At 41.5% G+C, this 10,286-nt stretch overlaps 1 long non-coding RNA gene across 1 annotated transcript; it reads left to right on the top strand.

The window, feature by feature from the left end:
- Positions 1 to 200: 200 nt before the first annotated feature.
- On the top strand, positions 201 to 9,132 carry LOC138155641 (uncharacterized). Its single transcript, XR_011166915.1, has 3 exons — positions 201 to 332; positions 6,922 to 7,009; positions 9,044 to 9,132. It is a non-coding gene; the product is annotated as an uncharacterized lncRNA (long non-coding RNA).
- Positions 9,133 to 10,286: the final 1,154 nt, after the last annotated feature.

Here is a 10,286-nt window from a genome sequence, read left to right as displayed (position 1 = left end):
CTCAGGCTATTCCCCAACAGCTGTTTTCTTGTCACCACACTGCCCACTCTAAGGTGGTCTGTCCCCAGTGATCCCAATGCTATGGAAGGTGCTACCTCTGGGGTGGGTCAGGTGGTGCAGACCATCGAGACTAAGTCCTCCAGATGCCTAGAGGCTTCCAGGTCTGCCACAAAGTGGCCGCGGGCGGGCCTGGAGGTGTGGCTTCAGGTTTTCCGGTTCCGCTCAATCTACAGATCGGAGTCAGTCCGCATGGGCATCGGGCCTGAGGGCTGTGAGAGCTGTGCCCCTGTTTGGGCCATCCCTGGCCGCCTGCTGTCCTCTCTACCCCAGAGGTAAGCTAAGAACCAGCGGTTTGGGGAGGGTGCCGGTGGTACTAGGGGCGAGCTTTGGGAAAGGGTGAGGTCATACAAGGAGCCCTGCGGGCTGTATGTAGCAGAAATAGAATTCGAACCCAGCCTGGGACGACTTCTTTGGACGCACGTTTGTTCCTGCTCTTGTCCCTGGAATCCAGGCCCTCCAGCCTCCTCAAAGTCTAATCGCTTCTCACACCCCTTCACCCTCTTTCCTCTTCCTGCTGCTTCCTCACAGTGGTTCTTCTCTGTCTACAAACATCTTCGATTCTTCCCGGTCCTCAAAATACGGTTTCTTTAAAGTATCCTATACACACTTTTCTCCCCAATATCATGTTTTTTTACATTTTCTTCTACTTTTTCTATGTTTTTGCTTTATTTTAATATTTCTTGTATGAAGTCACTGAATACTGTTTAGTCTGTTTTAATTTTCATGGAACCTGTTACTTCAGTGATATTTATTTTCTGTTTATTCTTATTCCAGGCTTTTACCTATTAACTATTATGTTATACTTTATTTTAATTTCCTCTAAATATTCATGTAATTCTTGTGGAAAATCCATTTTTTCCTTTGAGTCTTTTCACTTGTAGTTTTTTTCCGGAATTATGCTGGTTTTATTGGTAGCTTTCATTTTGCTTTCTTATCCCTTCAACTTTAATAGCTTAACACCTTGTTCCAGGACCAGGGTTCTTCCCCCTATTCTGGCTTTTGGGTGGGGTTAGGCCCCTGCTTTCCCTATGTGGTCCTGTCCTCTTGCCTTCCAGCAGCAGTGGGTGGAAACTGGCAGAGTTCGGTGTTAAGGGAAACGTCCCAGAAATTAGAACCTTTTCCCAAAGAGGAATGAGCTGACTCTGGAGGTAGCAGGGGGTCTTCAAAGCCAGAAAGGCCATTCCTAGGGAATATTGCAGAGGGCATTCAGGTCCAAGCACAGGGAGGACTAGATGGGCTCTGAGGAGCGTTCATGTGCTGAGTCTGTGAGGCTGACTTTCAGTGAGGGCAAGGATTGGCTGATCTTTTGATGGGCAGTTGTTAACCTTTGGAAGGAGTGAGAGGGAGAAAATGCGCGTGTCCTCCATCCTCTTACAGCTTTATGGACCCTCGTGGTAATGCTCCCCCTCAGACTAAATGTCCGGGTCAGGGCGCCAGGAGGTAGGCAGTGACGTGAGGACCCCGGGAGCGGCCAGTGAGGGAGAGATCTAGGGAGGACTTCCTCCCTGGCGTCCCTGCTGTGGGCTCTGGCCAGCTCCTAGGCTTTCCAGAAGAGGGTTCGGAGGACCATAGAGATGCTGGAGTCCTCCAGGCATCCTAGAAGGGTCAGACTCAGGAACTGCTTCCGGCCTTGGTTCAGTTCCTTTCCGTCCAGTTCTTACCCCTGTAACTGGTTACAAACGGATCTTCCCCTTCCCCAGGCCGGTTACGCCGCGCGACCGGAGCCGAGCCAAGGGTGAGTCCGGGTCGGGGTCGGTGTGAGGTGGGTAGTGAGAAGAGCCCCAGCCTGGGAGGCGCTGATACCTGGGTTTCGACCCTGCCATTTGGTCCCAGTGTAACCCTGGAGAAGCCCCTCCTTCCCTCTAGACTAAAGTTTCCTCCTCTGTAAAAAGGAGAGGGTGTGACTAGGTGGGTCAGTCTGGGGCCCAAGGTAAATGAGGCATCCAGATGGGGGGTGAGTGTGTGTGAGAGGAGGAAAACCCTGGGGCTGTTACTGGTGGGGGCCCCGCGGCTGGCTGCAGTGGACTTGGAGGCAGGCAAAGGTGGGTTCAAATCCTGCCTCTGACATTTGCTAGCAATGTGACCCTAGCAAGTTGAAAAGTTTCTTCCCCTGTAAAAAGGGATAATGATCCCTTTAATGCCTCCCTCACAGGGTTGTGAGGCTCAAATGAGATCATTTATGCAGAGGGCTTTGCAAATTTAAAGCAGACATAAATGCCAGCCTTCATCATTAACCCTTTATGTCCTACCAGGTGCCCTGGGGAAATGAATGTTAGAAAATCCTTCCACCAGCCACTTAGGCCATCCATTGCTGCCTTACTGGCTCTTAGCTGCTTAGTGTCTTCTGTGCTCTCCATGGGCTTCACTCTGTGCAGAGCCCAGTGCAGTGTTGATCATATTCAATTCAAGAAACATTTTATTAAGCTAAACTTCAGATAATACAACAGTGAAAATGGAACAGTCCTGGCCCTTAAGCATCTTATATGTGGCCTATATTATTAGTCAATTTAACAGTTTCCATTTTGTATTTTCATTTGAGAAATTGATTTTTTGATCCTTAGTGTAAGAGTTTAAATTTTCTTCACTGAATTTCATCTTTTTAAAGTCAACCCAATTCTCTAGCCCAGAGGTGGGGAACTTTGAAGTTTGGGTTCAGTCATAGGGCTGCACTTGAGAACCTAGAGGGCCACTTGTGGCTTCAAGGCCACAGGTTTCCCACCCCTGCTCTAGCCTGCAGAGTTCTTTTTGAATGGTGACGTCCATTGTGTATTATATATCCCTTGCCTACATATATTATGAACATGCCACATTTGCCTTATTTCAGGTTATTAATAAAAATGTTAAAGACTATAGGCTCATGAACCTATTCTTTTGGCCACTATTGGAGGCCTCTTGCCAAATTGATAATGGAGCCATTAATAAGAATTCAAAATATGGCTGTTTCACTAGTTCTCAACCTAATTGTAATGCTGTATAGGCTATATCTTTCCACCTCTTCTGTGAGGGGTACCTTAAATTTTATCTTACAGACATACTTTATGAAAAGAGATACTTGAATAGTTTAAAGCTAAAAATGTTTCAAAGAATAAGAATGTTAGATTTCTTGCTGAACTCTGAACACGTTAATAGGTGTAGAATTCTCCTGATGTACTATGTTGCTAAACCTGACTGAAAGGAAATCTTTTTTTTTGGAGGGCAATTGGGTTTAAGTGACTTGCCCAGGATCACAGGCCTAGGTTCTTATTTTTGTGTGTATTAAGTGTCTGAGACAGAATTTCAACCCAGGTCCTCCTGACTCTAGGGCTGGGGCTCTATTTACTGCACCACCTAGCTGCCCCAGGAAATCTTTCTTTATGAAACCATTCTATTTTTTTTTTTAATTGCTGCTCCTTTTTCTAGATGTCTCTTTAAAGATACCTCTTTAACATTTAGCTGTATCTGTAATAACCCATTCCAAATTGTTCTGAGGAATTAAAATCAAAGTTGCTGAACTATAGTTTGTAGACTGTTTCCTGTTTTGGAAGTTGAGACATTTGTCCAACTGTCCAGTCTTGCTTTTTCCCTTAAGCTTTCAGCTATCACTGGCATGCTATTCCAAGTGTCCATTTACCAATAGTATTAGCATATCATTATCAGTAATACAGTACTTGGAAAATATTACTTTATGCCCATATGTATTAGATAAAATGGAAGCATTTTCTCAGTTAGAAAATACATTTGGCATGGGTGCCATAGGCATAGGCCCATACCAAATGTCAGCTAAAACACTAAAAACCTTCAACAATAGAAATGGGGCTGAAAGCAACATGTTAAGTATTTCAGTATTTTTTATCTAATGCTGTAAGAGGTAGAACTCAACAAGGTGGAAGGTATGAAATGGATCTGTAATCAGATCACCTTCAGTCAGTGCCAAACCTTGTCTTAAGTTCTGAGGATACAAGGCAAAGCAAAAACAATCCCTGCCCTTTAGGAGCTTAAATTTGAATGAGCGAAACAACATGAAAATTAATATTTACATGCCAAATATATAGTAGCTAGCTAGCATTTATATAGTGGTTTGCAAAAGAACATTACACAAGGTTGTTAATGTGTGCCCTGAACTTGTCTTTTTGAATTACCATATTTTTCAGAAACACTGGACCCAGAACATGTAGGAGGCCCTGAATGGGTCAAAGATGACCTGCTAGCCCCAGCCCAGCTGACATAATTTATTGTTTACCCCAGCCCAGCTGACATAATTTATTGTTTACCCCACAAGCTGGAATCCCTTCCTGTCCTTGGGAAGCAAGACAGGTGCCAGCTAGTCTGTGATAGGCTGATAAATATTCTTGTGCAGCTGGGATCCTTTGCAGATAAAAGAGACCCCTCCCTCCTATCTTCAGTCTAGCTGTTCCCAAAGGAAAAGAATATGACTTTTTTTTCCTCTTTTTTGTTTGCTTTTTGGAGGGCAGTTGGGGTTAAGTGACTTGTCCAAGGTCACACAGGTAGTCAGCATGTCAAGTGTCTGAGGACAGATTTGAACCCAGGTCCTCCAGACTCCAGGGCCAGTGCTCTATTCAGTGCTCCACCTAGCCACCCCTAGAATATGACTTTTTCCATTACCTTGCCCCTCCCCTTCAGGGGAAGATTCTGTACTTTTCCCCTCCCATACCACACCTCTTGCCAATTTCTCCTTTTGTTGTACTGTCATAAATATGCAAACTTATATAAGGACTGTGAACTCTTTGGTTCCACATACTCTTCCACATACCTCTTCATTTCTCTTGTAATCAACCTGGTTTTCACTTAAATGTTGTGACATTGTGATTACCTGTTGAAATTTATAGGGTCTGCCATTATCCCCATTTTACAGATGCTAGAGTCCACCTGTGGCTGTTGATAATGTTTTTGATACTGAGACATTATTGGTTCAGGAATGTTGGAATATCTGTTCTATTTGTCTGTTGTCCTCCTTCAGTCTTCATCTGTAAATTCCCTTGGGATGATCTTTGGGCACATTTGTTTTCTCCTTTAGGACTTTTTGCTATTTTGTAGTGTGATATTTACAATCTTAATAAATAATAACAGTTGACCTACTTCACTTTGGGGTCTAAAAAGTACTTTACATTTAGTATCTTATTTTATCTTCAGGTATTCTGTTATCCCAGTTTTACAGATGAAGAAACTGAGGAAGACAGTAGTTGGTTAAGGGAACTTCCCTGGTTCCCCTATCTGATAAAATACTTGTGGGAGATTTCAAACTCTATTCTTTTCATCAGGTCCAGCTTTCTATCCTGTTTGTACCATCCTAACCCATGATTTTGTAAATGAGTTAATAATTTAAGCTAACATTGTCCTTGGCTGCTGTTTTTGGTGAGGAAATCAAGAGTTCCCTGGATGAGGCAGTTTCTGGGATCTTTGGTAGTCTTGATTATGGCATTGCCTTTGTATTAACTTTTGCCAGAAATTATGATAATCAAAGTCATTACCTTTATTTACTAATCTTCAAAACCAGCAACTTTTTTGAATAGGTTATATTAAAGCTGTTGTAATTGCTTGCAGAGTGATTGTCTCATCTTTTATCTCAATTTTAAGTTAATGTTGATTTTTCTTTGTTCCAACTGCTAGTTGATCTGACTGCACTTAACTGATTTAGGGATGACTTTCAAGTTAATAACCAGTCATTTCTGTTACATTACAGTTAGATTCATTTTTTTATGTTTCATTCTCCACAGTCAGTGCCTTCTGGTTTTTCTTTTTTGAAAAATGTATCCATAATTTGTATACATGAGGCTTCTGAGTAGCCTGCAAGTTTTTGACTTATTAATCTGAAACCACATTTTCACTATTCTTCCCCCTTTGCCCACCCTAGTAGTGTGGTCACTGAGTGTAAACGTATATGTTGACTTTGTTTGAAGGCTTTTGTCAAGTTCTTCCAAGAATTTTCTACTTTATCCTCTACCACAGATGTAGGTGTATCAGCTTGTAGTTATCTTCATGGTGATTACTTATTTTCAGTGCTCATTGTTTATTGGTGAATTACTGAAGGGGACCTCATATGTTTTTCAAGTGGTCAGATTTGCCTGGCTCTCCTAGCAAGCTGCATCTTTTTTTTTTTTTTTGCTTTTTGGAGGGCAATTGAGGTTAAGTGACTTGCCCAAGGACACAAGGCTAGTTTTTGTGTTAAGTGTCTGAGGGCAGATTTGGAACTCAGGTCCTCCTGACTCCAGGTCTGCTGCTTTATGCACTGCGCCACCTAGCTGCCACTGTGCCTTCTAAAGCAGCAAGGTGATGCAGTTGATAGAGCTCTGGGTCTAGAGTGAGAAAGATCTGAATTCAAACATGGCCTCAGACATTTACTAGCTATATAGGAAAGTCACTTAACTGCTGCCTGCCCCAGTTTCCCCTATAGTAACATGGGCATAACTATAGAAACTACATCTTGGGGTTGTTGTGAGAATTAAATGAGATATCTGTAGAGTGTTTGGCACAAAATCTTAATAAATATGCTTAATAAATCCATCCTTCCTTCTTTCATTCCTTCTATTCTTCTTTTCTTTCCTTCTCTCATTCCTTTCTGCTCTTTTCCTTGCTTCCTTTCCTCACCCCCTTTTTCCTTCCTTTCTTTTTTGTGTTTGGGAATAACATCTTCTTATCTAAGCCTTTGTCTATATGGTGACTTGATGAGAAGAAGAGTTAGTCACTAAACGTGCGACTATAGAGGCCCCTGAGTCTTCTGTTGGGCAGAGGCGTTAAGTCACTGAATGTGAGACTATAGAATCCCCTGAGTTTTTTGGAACCTATGAGATATTTGGGGAGAGTCCTGTGAGAAATGAATTTGAGACCAAAACTTGTTTTCACCTATATTTTTTCTTTCTTCAGCTCCACCTGTTCCCCAGTGCCTGTACTTCTCACTAGGGATGCACTATAAGACCAGGTGATGGCATCTCTGCTCCCATTGATGGCCAAGGTGAGTTGCCCTTTTTGAGTACCTGAAATTGTTACCCAGAAGAGTCCTTGTTGCATGTGGAGTCAGAAGACCTGAGTTGTAACATCAGCTCTGCCATCTGTTCCCATTGTAAACATAGGCAGGGATTCTCTTTTGTCCTTTCCCCTCCTTCTAGGACCTCCTAGGTTTACAGCAGAAATCAATATATCCTATTTCCTTCCCCATGAACAGGATTTCCAGCTTCTTAGAATTCATTTTGTCATTTGAATAAGGAAGAAGTTGAATTGTATGGCGCTCTAAGGTCATTCCTAGCTCTAAATCCTGTGTTTTTTCTCCTTACTTGGCAATGTCCATTTTAGCCATGTTGCCAAAAAAGGCAAGAAGCACTTAGTGAAAAAATATGATTCAGACTACACTCAGAGTTCATTAGTTCTTTTTCTTGATGTACATAGTATTTTTTTCATGAGTCCTTTGGAATTGTCTTGGGACATTGCACTGGCTAAGTTTTTTTCAGTTGACCTCGTTAGAATATCAAAGTTACTGTGTACAATGTTTCCCTTCTACTGCTCACTTTAGTTTGCATTATTAGTCTTGCATATAAGTCTTCCTAGGCTTTTCTGATACCATCCTTCTCATCATTTCTTATAGCACCATAGTACTCTGTCACAATCAAAAGCCACTTCTGGTTCAGTCATTCCCCAGCTGATGAGCATCTCCTCAATTTCTAATCCTTTGACACCATACAAAGAGCTCTTATAAATATTTTTGCACATATAGATCTTTTTGCTTTTTCTTTGGTCTCTTTGGGATACAGAACTAGAATTGGAATTGCGGGGACAAAGGACATGTGCAGTTCTATAGCCCTTTGAGCATAGTTCTCATTTGTTCTGTCAATTGTCTGTCCAGTTAATAGCTCTACCAACAATACTTAGTGTCTCTATTTTTCTACATACCCTCCACCATTTGTCATTTTCCTTTTCTGTCACAAGTGAAATCTGATAGATGTGAGGTGATACATCAAGATTATTGTTATTTTTTTGCTGTTTGGATGGGGGACGGCAGGGCAATTGGGGATTCAGTGACTTGCCCAAGGTCAGTCAGCTAGTTAGTGTTAAGTGTCTGAGGTCAGATTTGAACTTAGGTCCTCCTGACTCCAGTGCCAGTGCTCTATTCACTGGGCCACCTAGCTGCACCTATACCTCAGAGTTTCAATTTACTAATCAATAGCAGTTTAGGGCATTTTTTGGAAAACTGCCTGTTAATATCTTTTGAACATTTATTAGTGGGGCATTCCCCACTTTTTTTTTTTATTCAATTTGGCTCAGTTTCTTACAGATTTGGGAAATGAGACCTTTCTCAGAAAAAGTTATTGTAAAAATATTCTCCCACTTTCCTGTTTTCCTTTTTATTTTGGGTACATTGGTTTTTTGTTAGTACAAAACCTTTTTCATAGCATGTACTTAAAATTATCCACTTTACTTCCTTTGGGGATAGAGGATTTTATCCTTCCAAGAAGGAGGCAAGAAATAATAATAGTTCTGGTTTCTTTGGTATACTACTTTTTACACACTGCTTTTCTCATGACAAACCTTTGGGAAGTCAAGTGTTATGTGCATTTTATGAGTTGGGAAACTCAGGCTGGAGGGTAATGACTGGCCCAAGAAGGTTTTCTGACCTTAAGACCATGCTCTTAAGGGCAGCTAGGTGCTGCAGTGAATAGAGCACAGGCCTACAGTCAGGAAGACCTGAGTTCAAACCCTGTCTTAGACACTTAACACAAAAACTAGTCCTGTGACCTTGGGCAAATCACTTCAACCCCAACTATCCTCCAAAAAGAAAAAAAACAAGGACAAATGTCCTTCCCACTACTGTATGATCTTGTCCTTATGTGCTTGAATTTTCAACTTTCAAGGGACTCCTACTTTGTCTGGAGTGTTTTCTTTGGAAGCCTCAGCTCTTGGCATTTTTGCTCCCTTTCCACCTGTTTCCTGTAGCCTGGTTCACCTTCCATTTCTAGTACAAATCTCTTTATTCTTTTTCCTTCTGTATGAGCAGGACTTCCAGCCTCTAAGTTTGATGTGATCTCCTAGCTGGAACAAGGTGAAGAGTCCTGGTTGTTGGATTTGAAAGAAACTAAGGAAAAAGATCAATTCCAGGTGAGGGAGAGACACTTCGTGGAAATCCTCATCATTCTTATTGCCATAATTACTTAGATTTTCTTGATATTCTTCCTTCTACTTTTAATTTTAGTATATGTACCTAATTGTTTTCATATTGTCCCTCCTGTGAAAATAGTAACAAGTTTTGTTGTTTTTTTTTTCTTTTTCTTTTTTCTTTCTTTGTCTCCCTAGTGCTTAGGACAATGCCTGGTACATAGTAACCACTTAATAAGTGCTTGTTCACTGACTGTCTGTATCTAATATTGCAGTGGAAAATGCCCTCAAGACAATAGATAGACAAATCGAAAGAGCTTGCTTTGAGAAAAAGCAAGAGAGAACCAGAAGATCAAGGGCATTCTGTGCTTCCTAGAGAAGTCCTTGGAAAAGGACTTGGTAAGACAGCATCAACATTCCTCACGTGGCCTGTCCATAGCCATGTGCAGAAAGAATTAAGTTTCATTTCAACATTTATGAACTGTCTAGTATCTAAAAATATTTCTAGGAACTTTGTATGTGTTAATGACAAGTTGAGAAGTCGGGTTCCTGGTTGTCAGATGAACAGCAGCATGGTAGTGAGAACAGCACTTGACTTGCAATAAAGAAAACCTAGATTTGAATTTTGGGTTTAACACATAACAGGTATGTGACTCTGGGGAAACCTTCTAATGACTCTAGGCTTTAGTTACTTTACTTATCGGGGACATTCAGATAGTAGAATTTGCCCTACCTACCTTATCACTTTGCTGTGGGGTTTTCAGTAAAACTTGAAATGTTTTGTAAATCTGAGATGTTGCTGTTGTTTTTAATCAGGATTAGAGGTGAAAAGTTCCTTGTGTGGCAGTGGTAGGAGGCTGAAGGGAAAGAGTTGGGCAGTGAACGTTTTGAGGTTTCAGGGAAGAAACAATTTGGAAACCATTTTCAGGGGACAGATATGAAGGTGATAATGCTTTTGCTCACCCAAATGGGGAAGTCAGGTAAAGGTGGCCATCCTGGCAAAGCTGTGGCTTTGTCTTTATTTTTGGTTTGAGGTGATATTGAAAAACCTTACCTAGACTATTGTAGAGATAGAGCGATGACAGGATATCACTAGGGAGTTCCAGAATAACTCAATTGGTGTGTGATTTCTAGGAAGGTGATTA

This window comes from Petaurus breviceps, unplaced genomic scaffold (genome assembly GCF_028583685.1).
Source record: "Petaurus breviceps papuanus isolate PSGF00001 unplaced genomic scaffold, PetGlider_PUasm1.0 97635, whole genome shotgun sequence".
NCBI classification, from domain to species: domain Eukaryota; kingdom Metazoa; phylum Chordata; class Mammalia; order Diprotodontia; family Petauridae; genus Petaurus; species Petaurus breviceps.
The sequence above is the reverse complement of the archived record's forward strand: the minus strand, read 5'-3'. Positions and strand labels throughout refer to the sequence as shown.